This window comes from Lemur catta, chromosome 5 (genome assembly GCF_020740605.2).
Source record: "Lemur catta isolate mLemCat1 chromosome 5, mLemCat1.pri, whole genome shotgun sequence".
In the NCBI taxonomy this organism is placed as follows: Eukaryota; Metazoa; Chordata; class Mammalia; order Primates; family Lemuridae; genus Lemur; species Lemur catta.
Genome location: NC_059132.1, coordinates 12,406,924 through 12,427,056, shown reverse-complemented (window position 1 = coordinate 12,427,056; position 20,133 = coordinate 12,406,924).

The following is a 20,133-nucleotide window of genomic DNA, read 5'->3' as shown; positions in this document are numbered from 1 at the left end:
TGTAGTCAAATCATGGTCTTCATGTGCTCCTTGTATCACCCCTAACTCATTGCTTTGCCATTGCAGAACTTAGATCATTTGGAAATAAATTATTAATTTAATAAAATAAATAAACAAACCCCAGGCCTTGTCTTTCCAATTGGAGCCCCAGATTCTGTGACATTCAGGCAATTTCTAAGCCAGCCCCGGGGAATCTCCTAGTCATGTTGGGAATAAGCAAAGCCATTTGGGTTTTAATAACATGGTGAGAAAATAGTGTGACTTTAAAGTCTTTATTAGCCCTGGAATGCATTTTCCAAAGCAGGAATTAGCTGACACAGGCAGAGTGTCAGCTGGAAAAACAAGGTCTGGGTTAGGTGGCCCAGAAAAAAACCTGCTTTGGTGCCCAGAGCCTCCCATTGATTTCAATTGCTGGTTAGCAGAGGCCAGCAGAACAATTGTCCCATCGGTGAATGTGCCATTAGAAATGACCCCACACAGCTAATGGGGGTTTAATAGTGGCTTGCTTAGTTCTTGGTATGGTTCCTGTTGTCATTTTTAGTAAGAAAATTACCTGTCTGTCATTCCCTTTAAACTTGCACAGTAATAATTAGCCAGGCCCCAAAGAGAAGCTGGTTACCCTTAACCTCAGCTAGATGAAAGCTCAGTGACCCATTAGAGTCTGTGAGATCATTTAACTCTGACTAACTAGGGAGGTAATGTTGTAGCAGATACTTGGTAGAAAATGGATATAATAACTCACATTTGTTCATCATTTCACAACTTTCAAAGCACAGGGTAACCTTGAGGTCATAAGCAAGGACTCTCATCTAGGGATCAGCAAACCATGGCCCACCAGCCAAATCTGTCCCACCTCATATTTTTGTAAATAGAGTTTTATGGGAGCACAGCCATGCCTGTTCGTTTACATGTTGTCTGTGGCTACTTTTGTGCTACAGAAGTAGAGTCGAATCATTGTGACAGAGATCATATGGCCTATAAAACCTAAAATATCTGCTCTCTGATCCTTTCCAGAAAAAGTTGGATGACCTCTGCCCTATAGCACAAAGGCCAAGTTTAAATCCTGCATCAACCACTTACCAGCTACGTGACCTTGAGCAAATTACTTTACCCCCATGCTGGTCCAGTTTCTTCACCTGTTAAGTAAAGCTAATAAGAGCATTTATGTGATAGGTACTATCAGAGCTCACCAGCAACTTCTTCAGTCACACATGCTCTTTTGAACTTTGGCATGACTATGTGACTTGCCTTGAGCCAGGAAACATAAGGGGAAGTGACGTGCATCACTTCTAGACAGAAGCATGCGTTCTCCATGCTCCATGATGACCAAGGGGATAGGCCATGTGCCTTGGATATTACAACTACAGGATGGTCAACTTGGGTTCCCAAGTGATCACAATAAATAGAGATCCCCTTAATTCACAAAGGACATTGAGCATGAGTGGGAAATAAATCTTTGGTATTTAACATATTGACTGCTGCACAAATAAATCAGAAATTTTCCTTGGGGCCATAGTGTTTTGTTAAAAAAATAGAATAAAAACTCCAAGTGTAATTTAAAGGTAAACATAAATAGAAAAATGAAATTTATTGACTTTTATTCATTTAATCCATGTTTTTAGAATTAAATTGTCAATATTAATTGTAACAATAAGAAGATCAACAAGTAAGATTTTATATATGCTGCATGCAGCCCTGGCATCAAAACCAGAGTGAGTTAAATACAACTCTCATGGAAGTTAATGTGTTTAACCACTGAGATTTGAGCATTGCTACTTCAGCAAAGCCTAGCTTATGCTAACTAATTGGCCTACTTCATAAGGTTTTTGTTAGGATTCGATGAATTAGGATTTTAAGATGTTTAAAATAATGGCTGGCACATAATAAGTACACAATGAATGCCAGGTGAAATTATTAATATCATTATGTCAGTTATTATTAACAAAATGTATATTTTGTATACATCATCTAATTTTCAACTTCACAATAACTGTGAGGTAGTGACTTATCTTCCTTTATTTATTCAATGAACATTTAATGAATACTTGTTTTATATGGTTATGTGCTAGACTCTAGGATACAGACTTAAATAAGAGACACTTTCTTTCCATAGGAGGGAGGTCCATCTAACCCAGACTTGAGAGCAGAAGTGATATTAAACAAAGGCATCCCAGAGCCGAATCTTAGAAGTTAAGCAGGGGTTTACCAGATGACGAAGGGAAGGAAGGGCATTCAAGACAGAGGGAGTTAGTATATAAAATGATATAGAAACCTGAAATTATATGTTCATTTTGGGGAACATTAAACAGATTGGTGTGATAGAGGGATAGGATTTTGGTTAGAAGACGTAGCAATGTTGCTTGGCCACTTGACAGACATTTGCAATCCAAGTCTCCCTCACCAGCCTTATACTACAGAAGAAAAGCAAGATGTGTGCTTTACCTGCCTCCCTTGCAGCTAGAGTAGCCATGTGACACAGTCTCTTTGAAAAAGATGTCAGAAGAGGTCTCCCAGGAAACTTCAGATTAAATGAAAGAAGCGCATGAAGAGAGCTCATCACTGTCACATATGGGTGTAATGCCTGGAGCTGTGACAGCCGTCTTGCAACAACAAGGGGAAAGCCAAGAGAACTGGACAGACATGGACCCAATATCTGGACATCAAGTCACTGCTGGAGCAGCCCTGGAATTGTATACCCCCAGTCTCCTCAGTAAGTAAACAGCAGACATCCTTGTGATTTAAGCCACTGCTCATCTGTTATTTGCTCCATTAATGTATTAACTAATGGAGGAGTTGTGAGAAATGAGGACGGGGACATTAGCAGGGCCTAGATCATGCAGAGACCCTAAAGGCAATCAGGGTAAGTGAAGGATTTTATGTAGGGAAAGGAAACTCAGGTTTAAAGAGGGTAAGTCACTACTCAGAACCCCAGTGCTAATAGGTGTCAGAGCTGACATTTGCACAACTAAGTCTCTTTCCACTGCTGTGTAGGGCACTCTGCCTCTTAAACTGAAAAGTTCTAGCCAAATATCTGCAGAAGGATTGTTTTGGCTCATGGGTCACTTCTAACCACATGCCAGAGAAGTTGAGATTTGGCCAAAAGCTTCCTTCTAATTTGGAACGAGATCCGTGATCTTCATAAACAAGGGGACTTGAGGAGGTGTGTGGAGACGTGGGAGGTGAGAAGGTGAGGCCGCTTAGGGCCAACCTGGACTAGAGGAAAAGATTTGCAAAGACACAAGGCACGCAGGCAGTTAGAAATGGAAGGACGGTGCCAAGTCTTCCACCACCTTGGTTTTGTTGGCTGAGAAGAAAGTGGCAACCCAAGCATCTGCTCCTGCCTCTCCAGGGCTTGCGCCTGTCTGACCTACGCTGCTCCAGCGGACATGTAGGAGACCCTGAGCTCCTCAGGGCCACTGCAGTGCCTTAGCTCTCTGTGTCTCTGAGAGTCCAGCTCGCTATGTGACACAGAATGGGCACGCCAGCAGTGTCTGTCCTATGTGGACTGAAACTTGAGACAAAGTGAAACTGGGATGAGCTCACCTCTGGGGTGGGCACCTCCTCAAAAGACAGGGTCACAGGTCATCCCAATTTTTGCTCCTCCAGTTTCTTTTAAGCCAAATAGACCCACTTGCACATCACTTCCCACCCCCCAAAACAGATCAAAGAGCAGCTGATATTCAATCTAGTTTAACAGTTCAGAGCGCTAGTTCTGAGAACCAAATGGCCTGGCTCTGCCCCTTACTAGCTGTGTGATGGTGGGAAAATAGTTTACTGTCTCTATGTCTCAGTCTTCTCATCTGTAGGATAGTTCCAACTTCATGCACTATGCTTGTGAGGGTGAAGTGAGTTACTCCATGGAAATGCTGGTATACACCACGCACTTGGTGAGTGTTCCTCTTCTTGTCGTGACTCGGGGCCTGCCCCTCACTCGGACCCCCCTCCAGCTTGTAGCACTCATCCTACACGGATCTCAGAGAGTCCTCGCCGGATTTGGAATCATTTTTCTTGCCCCTAGGAACTTGGAGCCCAGCATTCCCCTACAGGTGCTGACTTAGCCAGCGCCACAGGCCCCGGGTAGGACCAGCCTGAGCCCACACTACGCCATCACCCCCAGCCTGCCACCCTCTCTGCTCTCTCATGGGTGGGGGGCTGAGGGAGGGCCGTGCGCCCGGCAGGCCTGTCCGCCTGAGCCTTGTTTATTTCCACCTTCACGCTTCGGTTGTTGTCGCCTGACTCATCAGTTAGTTTACAAGCTCCAGAACCATTCCTCCTCCTGCGACACCACATCCAACAGCCCATCTAGCCGGGGGGGTGTAGGCTCCGCGGGATGTGTCTGCGGGAGAAGTTGTCTGTTATTCTGAGCTTCTGTCCTCCCTTCCTCGCTGCTCCGACAGCAACTCAAGGGCAAAGGCATTGCGTGTGTGAGTGTGTATGCCTGTGTATGTCTGTGTGCGCAGAATTTTGCATTTCACAGAAAGAAATCGTGGCCATCTGGCTGGCTGATCAAGAAGGTTATTATTATTAACAATAATAGCAGCAGCTCACATTTACTGAGCACTTACTATAAGCCAGGCAGTCTGCTAAGCACTTTATGTGAAATAACTTGAAGAATGTTCACAGTAACCTTGGGAAAGGAGTGTTTTCTAAATCACTGTTTTATAGACAAAGAGACTGCAGCTTAGAGAATAACTTGCTCAAGTCATGTAACTACTAGCGAGTGACACTGACAGGATTTGACTGCAGCCTGTCTCGCTCCAAAACTGTGCCCTCCAACTTTTTGGTATGTACAAATCACTGCGAGACCTTGTTAAAATGCACGTGCTGATTCAGTAGCTTTGAGCGGGGGGGCCTAAGATTTAGCGTTTTCTGAGAAGCTGTCACATGATGTCGATGTTGCTGGTCTGGGCACACACTTTAAGTCACATAGATCTAAATCACACTATAGTTCCTCCTGACCTGTTAGGTTGACTGTAGGATGTTTGATTCAATTCTTTCCTGGAAGGAATTTCCCGAAATAGAATCATGGAAAAGCTTTGCAGCTGGAAGTCCGGGGTTTGAATTCCAGCAGCTCTTTAGTTGTTATGCCCTCCGGCAACTTCCACTCTTAGAAACTCAGTTTCCCCATCTGCAGGATGAGGATAATAGTCCCACCTGAAAGGCGATTCCAAAGGATTGGATATGATAATGCCCCCGAAAAAGGGCTCTGTAGACTGCACCAAAAGTACCGCTCTTAAAGGAGTTTGTCATTAAAGTAATAAAAACCAAAATAATATTACTAATAACAACCCCCAATTGAATGGGCCATGGGTTGGGTCCTGTGTTGCAGTCGCTCCATTTTTCATTCATTCCCAAACCTTTATTTCTTAACCATCTGCCTGATGATCAAGGGAAAAGAGATTCATGGCAGTGTTTTATTGCACTAATTAGAGACCTTCACTACCTCAGCATCTGAGCCCTATGGCACTCTCTGTGAAGTGTGATTCTCTCAAGCCCCTTCCATCTTTAGAAAAATAGATGAAACAGGAGGAAAGCCTAGATTTTCCCCCATCATCAGGAAAACAGAGAGAGAGAGAGGTCACAAAGAGAGCAGGAACACCCGGCAAAGCCGACGCCACCACTGGGTTCCCAGCTATGGAAGTTCAGCACGGAGAGCAACAGATAGCTGCAGCAAGTATTGCTAATCTAACCAAATGACAGATTAGTGGAGTTTAGGTGTTTCTCATTAGCTCCCTTAATTTTTGCTTTGTAGTAAACTCAATTTGTGGGCTATAAATTATTTGCTTCTCCTCTCATTAAGAGGTGAACTCTATCTCCTTTCCCCTGAATCTTAACTTGGCCTTTCGACTTGGTTTGTACCAATAGGATGTGGCAAAGTGACATTCTGGGGCCTCCCAGCCCAGGCCTTAAAATGACCAGCAGCCTCTGCTTTCTCCCACTTGGAAGCCAGCTGTGCACTCTGAAGAAGTTTGGGCCAGACTGCTGAGAGGTAAGAGGAAATGGTACGGCATGGAAACCCGCGGTGTGGAAAGAGGCCTTGAGTATGAAGGGCCATCCTCGGCATTGTAGCTCCAGACAAGCTTCCAGTGGAAGGCAGCCTCATGAGTGCCCTTGGCTACCTCATGTGGAACGAAAGAACCACCCAGCTGAGCCCAGGCAACACACAAGTTTGTGAGCTATAATGTGCTATCATTTTAAGCCCCTGTGTTTTGCAATGGCTAGTTATGCTGCGATTGATAACTAAAACACTACACATTTCTTGAATCTAAATATTTTTTTCTCATCTTCTCTTCCACTTATATATGCAACAGATATTTCCTACATGCTAAACCAATGGCTCATACATGGTCCCCAAACGAGCAACATAAGCATCACCTGATAATGTATTAGAAATACAAATTCTAAGCCCCACCTAGACCTACTCATTCAGAAACTCAGGGATGGGGCCCAGCAATGTGTATTAACAAGCCTTCTGGGTGAATCCGATATAACACTCAAATTTAAAAATAACACTCCATGGGTCTCTATCCTGCCACCTTAATCACCTGTGGTCTTTAAAAATACATTTTCTCAGGGCTTACCCCAGATCTATTGAATCCGGTAAGGCCTGGGTGGGTGTGATATTGGACACGTTCCATGTGGATTGTGCTGCGCAGCCATGTACTATGGAGGAATTACAGGTGATCCTCACACTATCTGGCCCCTCTAGACCAGTGCTTCTCAAACTCTAATGCACAAAGGATTCACCTGGGCATCTAGTGAAAATGCACATTGTGATTGCATAGCTCTCTGCTGGGGCCTGAGATTCTGCATTTCTCATATATGTCCAGGTGAAGCTGATGCCACCAACCTCACTTGGAGTAGCAAAGCTCTGGGGAGTCACCATCTTTTCTGAAGGGTAGATGTTCTAAAAGGTGGTTTATATTACAGATACAGAAACACACAGGCCATCTATAAATGCTTTAGCCGGGGGTAGCTATACAAAGTGTTGCTGAGGCAGCTTCAATGTCCCTACCACACACACTTTAAGGAAGACTTCCTACAGGAGGTGTCCTTTGAGCTTTGCCTCAAAAGTCGAAAAGGAGTTTGTCCAACAGACGTGGAGGACGATGTTCTAAAGCAAAGAGAAGAGCCTATGTTAAGGAAGCCCAAAAGAGCCACGCGGTGTGGCTGTCTAGCAAGGCGGGATGGGGCAAGAGAGATGAAGCCAGAAACGGTTTGTGGCCAGATTATGAACAGCCTTGAACATTAGCCTAAAAAGTCCCAATTTTTCCCACACACAGACCATGGGGAACAATGGAAGTTTCTTCAGCAGAGGAATGATGCCTATGTGCCATCAGAACCCAGTTCCCACAATAGGTGGAAGGGTTGCTCTGATTGCCACATTGTCATGACCACAAGATTTATATCACAAACCAGAGAGATGCCAGGAAGGTTTAGGGGGAGGGGCGGTATCAAACACAACAGAACAAGATTTTCAAAGTGGTGGCTCATCTTCTTTGAAAGAGGACAATTCTCCAACCTCTTTGAGGAATTGTCCCAAGGAAGAGGAACAGCAAGATTCCCATTCCCGGAGAACAAAGCTCTGCTCACATGTTCCAGTAAGAAATGTTCTCTGTACCACAATGAACAGAAAAATGTGCGTGATGGAATGAAAATCCCCCTGCCCGGCTACCCGTGGGCAGCCTTGGTTACTATGGAAAATTCCTGATTAAAGTCAGCAGAAGAATTTCCTAGCTAGTGACTATTATTAACAGGAGCTTCAGTCTTGTGCTGACATTCAAGAATGGATTCTTTAATATGTCATTGCACAAGCCAGGTGATTAAACCCCTATGTTTTTTAAAAGCAAACAGAATGCACCCACCTTCACCGGGCTGACTACCCTTTTTAATAACCCACGCTGTCCTGCTCAGTTAGTATGAGAACAAAACTGCAACCATGAAATTATTTTAACAAGACCATAAAAAAAACAATTTGCTTGAGTGATGTTTAGGAAGAAGGGGGGGGACCCACCCTCTCTCTAAACTAATTAAACTGTACTATATGTCCTTGTGTAGTTCCTGACATTTTTCTGGTTCACTCATTTTGAATTGTTACACAAGGATCGGAGCCAAGCTCCCAAATGGCTAACTCGAAACAAAAGCAGGGTCTCTGGAATGTTCCTGAGCTTTCAGCAAGTTAATCAATGTACTTCAATTACAAGCACATCTTGCCTCATAGAAAAGGTGGTAAACAGAGAATTGCTGTTTGAAACCCAACTCAGGATGAGCTAGGAAGCGACGTTGGCCTTATGTCTTTTTATCTTATTTTATTTTTTCTTAGAATCATATCCTGCTTTGGATGAAACCAATAATAACAGCCCCTTGTTTTCCATCCCCCCAACCCCGTGATAATTAACATCTTTCCCACTCACACTAGCTATTACCAGAAGCTACTGTCAGTTTCCTTGAACATCTTCACAGGCAAGTGGTCTGTTCTCAGCCTGGTTGGGACTAGACATTAATGGCTGGCAACTTTGGTTTCTGGCAAGACAAGCCTTAGTTTAAGCCTGGGAAGCCTTTGGGTGTTGGTCAGGATCTTGTCAAAGTCAAACTGGAAAGATAATGAGTGTCTTGGCCACAGCACGGTTGTGTATGTGTTAGACATGAAACTCCCTTCTGAGAAATGTGCCCCTGTGTATTGAACCTGAATATCGTGGCCCTACACTCCTTTAAACTAATGTTTACCAACCCCTTTGCAGTTTAAAGAAAATGTTCCCTTTTGAAAAGCTCTTTCACATTGATGAAGCCATCCTTTCAATTCCGAAGAACTGTGGAGCACAGATAAAATGTATAATTCAATTCATTTCCAGTTAAAGTAATACACAGGGAGCACCTGCCGTGTTGAGATACTGATAGGGTACCATCCTTTGGGCGAACAAGATGAAACCGATAGAGGTGCTTCCTGACTTCAAGAAAATGAGACTGCCCTAATTTAAGAGAGGAATTGGTATGATGAATGGTAGCGCTGCTCATAGTGATAAGCCCTAACATCTTCATCACCCTCTGCAATATGCAAAGTGCACACATGTATGTGTATGTGTGTACACAGCCACAAGGCTATTCTTATCTCCTGCCAGTGGGTGCTGGTGGTCTCTGACTCCTCTCCCACTGGTTCATCCTACTCAGTGTGGAGAAAAATCAGCTGAAGTCATGGGGTTTTATGAAGTTAAACCACCAGGCATTTGACTAAGAAAATGTGGGCTTTTGGAGTCAGAGATGTGAATCCTGGTTGTGCTCACTCGGAGCCTGTCAAATGAGAGACAAAAGGCCCACTTCTCAGGGTCATTGAGAGGTATCTGCAAGACAAGATATCTTAGCCCGACGTCTGGGCCATGGCCTGTTTATGCCTGTCATGTCCCTCCTGCCTCTTGCATGACACTTGCTTTATCAATTCCAGGTATGCCTTCTGCAGAGGTGCTAGGCCATGCCACAGCTCTCCTGTGCGGAGTCCCCTAGCTGGGTCTCCTGTCCAACACCATTGCACATCCTGTCTCCTGCCCCAGAGCTCCATGTAGGGTGTTGTCTTGCTCTTTGCAGAACAGCTGCCCTTTCTCTTTGTCGGGAGGAGGGGCTACTGGGAAGAGAAGCTGCCAGGAAGAACAGCAACCCAAGCTGGGCTACTTCCTGTTTTGAAACCCGGGGACTTGCTCGCAATCCAGGATGGGTAGTAGAGGCCTGGGGAAGATAGTTGCCAATACCCCGTGCATAAAGGGTTGGCTGTGGCCTGTAGTTCACAGGCCTGGCAGTGTGCTCTTGACCCTGCCTCTGGCTTAACAATATGCTCTCCCTCTGTGGGCTGCATTTTCTCAGAAATCCAAGATACCAAGAAAGGCAATGTTGGCCTAATCTGGAGTAGGAAAGGTAGCCTGATGGTATATATCACCCAACCCTCCATCCTCTAGTGTTCTCCTCGTTCCCTGTTCCCATGGAAAAGAAGTGGAGTTACCAGTCCAGCTGGGGAGAGCTCCTAACCCACTTCCTACAGCTCTCCAGCAGCACAGTGCCTGGCCTCACCTCTGGCCCCACAGTCACTGCTCTCTTTCAAGCTGCCATTGTCTCTTGCTTGGATGCTGAAATAGTCTACCAATCGCTGCTTTTCCACTTACGCCCTTGCCTTCCTGCAATCCCTAGTCCATGCCGCAGTCGGTATCCCCTTTGCAGGATGCAACTCTGTGACCCAGGCCCGGCCAACCAGAGTATGGCATCCTCTGTCTGGCATGACTGGTTCAGGGATGGGCTGTAATCTAAGCTAGTGAATAATTATAACTCTCATCTATAAAGCACTTGCTGTGTGCCAGACATGGGACAAAACACCTATCAACCAGCATCTTGATGGTAATCCTATGGAGTCAGCACTATTATTATTAGAAAGGGTGAGTAACTTGCCAAAGCAATCTAGTGAGGGCACGGTCAGAACTTGAACTCAATTCTTTCTGACTCCAGAACTCATCCTTACAATTTGAACATGGACGTAGAATACTCTGGATGTTTTCTCCCAACAACAATATTTTTAATTGTAAGTGTCTTCTAGTGAGGCTGGTGTTATAATGCAATACAGCAGAACCAAGGAAAACAGGGACCTGCTGAACAGCCTGGCGACCCAGGGGCTTATCAGTGAGATTGTCTTCCCCCTTCCTCCTACCAGCAAGGTGAGGGTGACATATTTGGTTTTTTACAATAATGGCCATTTTATTACTTTTCCTGGATAAAAAGCCATCACTTTATAGTAATCTGCTACATCTTGGTGGATTGATCAATTTCTCCCTCTGAAATTGATGTGGACATTTTAGTGCATTCATCGTGGGCTGGAATCTCCTGCAAGATTATGCCTTTTTGGTTTGGTATGAAATATAATGGTATAATGTGACCATTACCCAGATCCTTAGTACGTTAACAGGCTGCCCCAAGAGAGAAGGAGTCCCCCTGTGCTCTGGGTCAGGGATCTGGGGTCAGAAGGACCAGTGCTAAGAGCTGGTATGATCTCCAGTGAGACACAGGAGCTAGCTACACCCCTCAGTCAAGGGGACGATAATCTCACCTCTCAGGTCTGGAGGAGGGCTAAGCTCACCGATGTCACATGCTTAGCACGTACTATACAGAAGATGCAGTAAACTGTAGCTCTTTTTATTCATTTTTCTACTGAGAGGAAGAGTTGATTTTTAAACTCATGATGATTGGATCAATGAATTTATATCCCCCAATGCAAACACATACTGCTGATACATAAGGATCCCGGCCCTTCTCCCTCTTCATGTCCCCCTTTCTTAATCAAAAAATATGATTCCTATCACAAAGGGATTGCCAGTGCAACTGATTTCTATTTTTTAAGTGAAAAATGTACATAATATCACATAGTCCTCCCTATATAAAAAGCCATGATGAGATACCTAAAGTGGTCAAAATCATAGAGATGGAAATTAGAATAGTGGTTGCCAGGGGCTGGTGGAGCCCTTATAATGGGTCCAGAGTTTCAGTTTTCTAAAATGTAAAGAGTTCTGAAGATGGATGGTAGTGATGGTTGCACAACATTATAAATGTATTTAATACTACTAAACTGTATATTTTAAAATGGTTAAGATAATAAACATATATTATAAAATAAATGTATGTATACTTTACTAAAATAAAAAATTTTTGGAAAAACCTCATTTTTTATTATAACTTCAATATTCATATATTCTAAACAATTCAGAAAATGCATCAGAACATTAAGAAGTAATAAGTCACTAACATTTCCATCCTACTACCTAGAGAACTATGATCAATGATTTGGTGTATTTCCTTCAAAATTTCTGTCCATGTATATTTATTTTAAAAAATAAATAGGATTATCCCATGTTAAAAAAATTGTAAGTCACTTCTTTTTAATTAAGGTGCCAGAGAACATTTTACCCCTGAGACATTAGTATACTTTTTCCTTGTATGATGGAAATAATGTAACATCATATTTTTTTCACATCTCAAGCATCATCTTTTCCTTTTTGTTGTGGCCACTAGGAAGCTTAAAGCCAACTATGAGGCCCAACTTTGATAAAAGCCTAGAATTCTTTGTTTGCTTATTCATGTTCTAACTTCCTTCCTGGGTTTGATCTATTAAATCTATCCTTCTCTAATCCTGATTTGTTCTCATTTGTAGTTTTCTACTTCATTATAGCATTGTATTATTGTACATACATAATATATGTATTATTGTAAGCTGACATGGAAAGAGGTCAACTATATATAAATACTCATTGAGAAAAAGAGTGATCAAAACACTAAATTTTTTTAATCTGTCACAATCATCTGATTCATCTGTCACAACCTAGTAAACCCAGGTGATAATGAAGTGATGGCGTGGGGTCAGTTTACGTGTGTGTGAGAGACACACAGAGACAGAGACATAGAGCAGCTTCAATCAGCACCTGTATCACTCTATAATTTGCTCGGGTTCCTGGTGACAGTTGTCACTGAGAGTGTTTGTGAGGTTTATCTGCTATCTTCTGCTAAGCCTGGGCCTGGGTTCTCTCTGGCCTGCATATCCCTCACAGCCTCCTAGCCACTCCCTGACTCCAGAATGGGCACCTCCAGTCCACTTTCTGCTGGGTCCCAGAGGGCTTTTCTTTTTGTTTTTTGATGCAAATATGAGCACATGACTCTCTGCTTAAACCCTTCAGTGTTAGCCACAAAGTACACTTTGAAAATTCCAAATCTTGTGCAACTCCCTCATTTTCAAATTGAGAACAATGAGACCCAGAGAAGTCAAGCAAATCAGTGGCACAGTTGGAACCAGAACTGGTTTTATTTCTTTGTTCATTTTTTTCCAATATGCATGTACTTATTTACTCAAAATCTTTTTGTAGTTGTTGTTTTAGCTTAATTTTTTTTTTTTTTCTTTTTTGAGATGATGGGGGTCTCAGCACTGGGTTGCCCAGGTTGGTCTCAAACTCGTGGGCTCAAGCAATCCTCCCGCCTCAACCTCTTGAGGAGCTGGGACTACAGGCGTGCACCACCACGCTCGGCTCAAAATCCGTTATTGAGGACTACGAGGCATCAGGCATATTGAAGGCTGCAGAGACGCAGCGGTGCCTGCCATCTTCCGACTCCCATTTCTAGTGGGGCAGGGTGCAAGAAACAGACTGACACAGAAACGCACCAGGTATAGTTTCAGATTGTGCTAAGTGCTATGCACGCTAAAAAGGGGCACTGTGCCGGAGGGTCAAGTGGGAAGATGGAAGAGACCACCTTAGGTAGGGTGGTCCAGGAGGGTCTCTTTGATGGTGACATTGGAGCAGCCGCCTGCGCTGGGAAGATCTGGGTCGGAGCATGCGCAGTCACGAAGACTGCGGGCACCAGCTTGGCTCCTTCTAGGATGAGAAAAGAGCTCTGCAGAAAAAGACCGGTCTGCAGAGGACCGCAGGGCCGGTCTCGGAGGGCCTCGGCAAGGGCTTCAGCTCTGCCAACCACACCTGTGCTTTCCAGAGCTCATCACAGGCTCAAGTGTGTTTTGAGGCCAAAGGCCTTCCTTTGAAAAACAAGGAGGGAGAGCAGAGCTGAGCCTCTCCCCCCCACGCCCCGCCCGAGCAAGCATAGCCCTCCTGGCGGGATCAGGTTTACACCTAGTGTTATTTTTAGCCTTCTCTCTCAGCTCTGCAAATGCACCCCACATGAAAGAGGAGACAAATTTATCTTTGTGGTTGAGAAATGCTCACATGTGAGAATAGGAAAGAGCCTGGGATTGCAATGAAGGAGAACTGGGTGGAACTTCAGCTGCTTCCTGAAACTAGGTGTGGTCTTTCTGCAAGGTTGCCTCAGCTCTCCACACCATAGCATCAGGTCTATGGATGAAGTCGGTAAGAACTGGTGTTTGTACAGTACTTTCAGTCCTTTATACATAGATTATCTCAGTTCATCTTCCTAAGAAACCCCCTATGGTACTATTATTATCAAACCCATTTCATGGATGAGGAAACTGAGACCCAGAGAGGGGAACCTGGAATTCAAACCCAAGCAGTCACGTGCCAGATCCTACCCCCTTCACCGCTGTGCTGTGTAGTCTGGTGTGTGGCACTGCCATCAGGGGGTTTGGGAGAACTAGGGCTGGTGACAGGCCCAGATCGGCCTGGGCCCTGGCCATGGTTAATCAGTCTTCTGTTTACTCGGAGGACACAGATGGATGGTGTTGCAAACAGTTGTCCACGGCTGCAAATGTGAGGCAGTGAGGGGAGGTAAGGCTGGTCGACTTACCAGGGTCCCCAAACCAGCAGCCAGTTGCCCCAGATATTCCTCCTGCTTTTCTTTCATGGAAAAATGATAGGTTTCACTTCTTCTCACTGTAGTAGTGGTCGCCCAGCCACGACCTTTTCATTAATATTCAAAGACCACTCTGTCCCAGGCAGAGAGTGTCCCTCCTCTGGGCTCCCCCTCATCATGTATATCTATATCTCATCCCCTGTAAACCTGTGTGGTAATTACCTTACTTGCCCAGGGCAAGAGTACAAATAGAGGCCCACATATCAGATGTCTAAATATCAAAAGTTATAAATCAGGCTAATAAACTGTTAAATAAAATATGTTCCATCCACATACCTTGACAAATATATCTGCCTAACAATCTGGAAGGCCAAGATGGAATTTGGACATCTCAGATGCCTCTTTATTCTGTGCCTTCAAAATGGTGATGGGGGAGAGCTGACCCCAGCCCCAGATCTGGCCCCTGGCCCACTTCTCTCCTCACCTTGGTCTCTATCCGGCACTGAGATGGGCCTTGTGCAGGCAAAAACACCTGAGGACACCCCCTCATGGCCAACCCCCATCGTGTACCTCCCCCCCAATGAACAGCCACCCTTTAGCCACCAACAGGCTCCAAGATTTGCACAGGGGCAGCTTGCCCGGCCTTTAGGAGGATAGACCTAGGGAAGGAGGTCATGCGCTTTCCAGAAATGAGCTCATAGCTATTTGGGCAAGGCACGCGTGGTCCCCAGTATGCGTGCACACAGCATGATCTAAAATAGCGCTGTCTAGCAAAAATATACTGTGAGCCACGAATGCCAGCCACGTGTGGAATTTAAAATATAGTTGACCCTCGAACAGCACAGGGGTTAGGGGCACTGACCCCCTCACACAGTCAAAAATTATAACTTCAGAGTCCCCCAAAACTCAACTACTAATAGCCTACTTTTGACTGGAAACCTCACCGATAACATAAACCACCAATTAACACATATTTTCTATGTCACATGTTTTATATACTAATTCTTACAATAAAGCAAGGTAGAAAAAAGAAAATATTATTAGGAAAATCATATGGAATAGAAAATATATTTACTATTCATTAGATGGAAGTGGATCATCATACAGGTCTTCATCCTTTATGGAAGGAGGAGGAAGAGGGCTTGGTCTTGCCATCTCAGGGGTGGCAGAGATGGGAGAAAATCCATGCATAAGGGGACCCGTGCTGTTGGAACCTGTGTCGTTCAAGGGTCAAATGTACGCCAGTAGTCCACATTTTTAAAAAGGTAAAAAAAAAAAGAGCAGTTGAAATTAATTTTAGCAATATATCTTAGTTAACCCAACATATTCAAAATATTACCATTTCAACGTGTAGCCAATGATAAAAATTATTCATGAGAAATTTTACACTCTTTTGTACTCAGTTTGAAATCCAGCATGCATTCTTCATTTATGGTACATCTCAGTTTGGACTGGCCACATCAGGTTCTCAACAGCCACTTGTGGCTAATGGCTGCCTTATTTGGCAGTGCAGGTCTAGAACTTTTCTGCTCCAAGTATGATCTGTGGACCAGCAGCATCTACAGCACCTGCAGAATCTCAGGCCCTGCCCCGGACAGAATCAGCATTGTAACAAGACCACCAGGTGACGGATCTCTGCACTAGAGGTGCCGGCTGCTGTGGAAGGTTCCTGGGCATATCCCCTTGACCTGCTGGCTGTACCCAGAGAGGCCAGAGCTGGACTGGGGGTGGGGCAGGGGATCCTCTTCAGAGGGGCTTTTTTGGACTCTTCTTACTGCCTCCCCTAAGGCTCTTCCAACTAGGCAGAAAAGACCAGTGTGACCTAAAAAAGTAAAATGCTGAGGGCTTGGGAACCAGGAACAGGCTTCACAGGCAGTAGGGGTAGAGACATCTGTGAAAGGAAAAAGATGAGAAGGCATGTGATCACAGGGGGACAGCAGCCAAGGGTCCCAGGGACAAGTCTGGGACAGGAAACTGAAAGGAGACTCTCCCTAAAATGGGAGATAATGGTAAATAGTTTGTACTGGTTTCTGGCATGACCAGGTGTGTGTCTAGTCTATGAGAGAAGTCCAAGGTCGCTACATGGGAGGCTTCCGAACAGAGCTACACAGGGAAATTTCATACACTGAATCCTTAATCAGAAACCCTTTTACATCAGGCTGTGTCTCCATAGGTTACATCTGCCAGTGGTTTGAACTGACATTTTGTACTGAAGATAAAGCCAGGCCCACAATGTACTTTTCGTTGAGATTTCTCAAACATGCTGGAACTTACACAGTGGAAACTTCATTGTCTTTGTCATTAGCATAATGGATTTTTTTTTTTTTTGAGAAGCTATTCAGGGACATTTCAGACTGTTAGTTCAAGCTGAACCTGTATCATGTTGAGTTGGGTGGACAATAGCACCTTCAGATGAAAAGGAAAGGCAGAAAGAAATTAAGTTCTACCCAAATAAACATTATGCTTTTGCTTGATTCATATGATATCTCTGTTTGTGTCCACAGTGCCTCTCAGGTGTCATTGTACCAGTCATGTGGTATTCAGCAGCAAGTAATAAGATATCAGCTAACAGGGGCTTAAAGAGTGTCTCAAAATGTGACTCACTGGCATCGTCAGCATCACCCAGCAACTTGTCAGAAATGCACATTCTTGGGCCCCACCCTAGACCTACTGAATGAGAAATGCAGAGAGCAAGGCCAGCAATCTGTGTTTTAACAAACCCTCTGGGTGATTTGGGTGCACGCTCAGGTGTGAGAAAGACCAGCTTAAACCATAAGGATGTTGAATATTTATTAACAGAATACCTGGAAGCAGGACACACACTGCCAGGACTCTGGGTCAGCATTTCTGTGATTCATTTAACCTTTTTCTCATGGTCACAAAATAGCTGCCATCACTTTAAGCATCACATACTCACCTTGCAGGGTCCCAAACAGGAAGGTCAGGGTGATGGAAGAAAGCAGGCTACTCTTCTTTTAGATGTTCTCTTTTATCAGGAAGGAAAATATAGCTCAGGAACCTCCTCAGCAGAATTCCCCTTCTCAACTCATTGCCCAAACTGGATCTCATGCCCGTCCCTGGGCAAATCATTGGCAAAGTGGAATGGGGTCCCCACAGTGGCTCAAACTGAGCTCACTGCTGCTTCCCCAATGCCTGAACAAAATTATTTTCCATTAGTGAGAAAGAATCAGGGGATGAGAAGTAGGAATGGCTGTGCATGCAGCCAGCAGTGTCTATTACGAGTACTGTCCCCATTTTACAGATGTGGAAAGTAAAGCTCAGGAAGACCACATACCTAGGGAATAGAGGAGCTGTGATTCAAGCTCGCTCTTTTCTGACTCCCAAAATCTTTCTGCTGCCTCACTCCACCTGCAGGTTTATCAGTTACCCAGATCCAGGAACGCATAAAAGGTTGACCCTGCGACTTTATGCAGTAGCAAACATTCAGATATGGACTGTAATTTGGAACACAGGGTGTTAGTAGAAGAATGGTCTCCAGCTAGACACCTGTGGGCCTTGTGCTTTGGCCAAAGATTTAAAATTTTAAAAATTCATGTTTGATATTTAATATTGGAAGATTTCACATTAAATTTCTGATTTCTAGGTCGATTTGAAGAGAAATGAGAGAATCTGGCCACCCCAGACTGACAGTCCCTCATGGCAAGAATCTGTGGGAGCTGAGTGGCATCTGCCCCCTTTAAATGGAGCATGGCATCCTAATTTTCCTCATTCCCCACCATTCTCTACGACCTTACACCTGGCCTGGTTCACCTATTTGTATTACATGCCTTGTCCTGGCGGACATGTTGCCCCTGACCCAGAGCTTGCCCCTGTGTGTGCAATGCCTGCAGTACTGATGGTGGAATCCAATAGCATGTATTCCCACCTTTGGCCCCCAAAACCTGCAGCCAGGAGTTTCTGAGGAAGGGCAGGGACAGTGGGAGCTTTGGAGGGAATCTGAGTTTTCCCACAGGGCCAACAGCACATGACTCCGCAGGACTGTTCTGCAGTCTAAGGAGGGAGGCCTGGGGTATACGGCTCGGGGTGCAATTTAGGGGCCCAGAGCCAGTGTGCAGTTTGGACAAGGGCCCTGGAAGAGGTAGGTACAAGCTGGGTGGCTTTACGTCCCTGAAGCCAGTTTCTGCTGAAGCTCCCCAATTTTCCTGGGCAATTTCACACTCTTCAGTCCCATCTGCCCTATGGGGCTTGTTTTAGTTGTAAAACACCCATCTGGGAACTGACTGTCTTCCATCTTAAGTCACTCCCAGAGAAAGTTGTGTATAAACTTTGGGTCTATTTCTTTCTCTTGTTCTTCAATTCCGAAAGGCTGGTCCCCTCTTCCTCCCATGAAGTCCAGATATAAATTCATGTGGGTGCTGTTGCCCCATGAGCACGTCACTACAGAAGCAGCAGCAACAATATCAAAAACGGTGTTGCCAATGGCGCAGCTGAGAGACGAGGTGAGGCATGGGAAAGACCCTGTCCCAGCTCTGTGCCAGCTCTGAAGACACAAGCACTCAGGGGCTTCTCAGTCCGGTGGGAGAGCCAGAAGCAGAGACAGGCCATTACAATGGACGCTGATAAGAGTGGCTCCATGGCTAGTCACAGGGTGTTCTCGGATCTTGGAGGACTGGCACCTACCCTGAGATGGAGAAGCTTCTGGAGGATGTGATGACTGAATCTTGAAATATAATAAGAATCAACCAAGGAGGCCAGGTGCAGTGGCTCACGCCTCTAATCCCAACACTTTGGAAGGCCAAGGCGGGAGGATAGCTTGAGGTCAGGAGTTCGAGACCAGCCTGAGCAAGAGTGAGATCCTGTCTCTACAAAAAATAGAAAAATTAGCCAGATGTGGTGATGCGCCCCTGTAGTCCCAGCTACTCCGAAAGCTGAGGCAGGAGGATCGCTTGAGGCCAGGAGTTTGAGGTTGCTCTGAGCTGTGATAATGCCACTGCACTCTAGCTGGGATGACAGAGTGAGACCCTGTCTTGAAAAAAAAGTCAGCCAAATAAAGAAGAGAAGTGCAACCGGGCAAAAGGAATGGCAGGAGCAAAGGTCTGGAAGTCAGCCGGAGTGCGGTGCCTGTCGGGGTGGCCATGTCCCGGGGATGCAAAGAGAAAGGCTGTGGACAAGGCTGGCAGAATACGGAGCAAGTCACTGAGGCTGGCAGGCTTTGTCCTGGGTGAATGAAGACGCCATGAAGGGTCCTAAGTAGAGACGTGGCATGACAGGAGGATCGGATCCCAGTGACTGCACTGTGCTATTGCTCACTGAGAAAAGTGGGAAACTCGTGTTTGCCCTCCTTGTCCAGGACTCTCTGTCTCTGTAAATGATGCTGTCATCTACCCAGCTGATCACGCCAGACACTTGGACATCCTCCTTAACACCTGCCTCTCTCGTACCCTCAGTACCACCAAGGCTTGTAGTGTCTACACTCTCGATATCTCTCCACCGTGCCCATCCTCCCACCTCCCTGCCACCACCGTCTGCAGGGTTCTCCTGCTGTCTCCGCTGCCTCCAGTTTCTTCTGCTTCTGGCTGTCCTCTGCCTCACAGCCAAAGTGGGCTTCTGACAATGCAGACCTAATCCTGACATTCCTTAGCAAACATAAAACCCCTTCAGTGGCTCCTCTTTCAGTCAGAATTCCTGCTGCAAGCAGAACTCTAGCTATTTAAACAGAAAATAGATGTATTAAAAGGATATACAGCAGCCCACCAACTCTCCAGAATTTTGTTTGTAGGCTATTACATGGCAAAAGACGCCTTATGTTTTGGTCATCTGTTGCTGTGTAACAAACCATCCCCAAAACTTAGTGGCTTAAAACAATGCCAACTGTATACTATTTCTTGTGACTCTGGG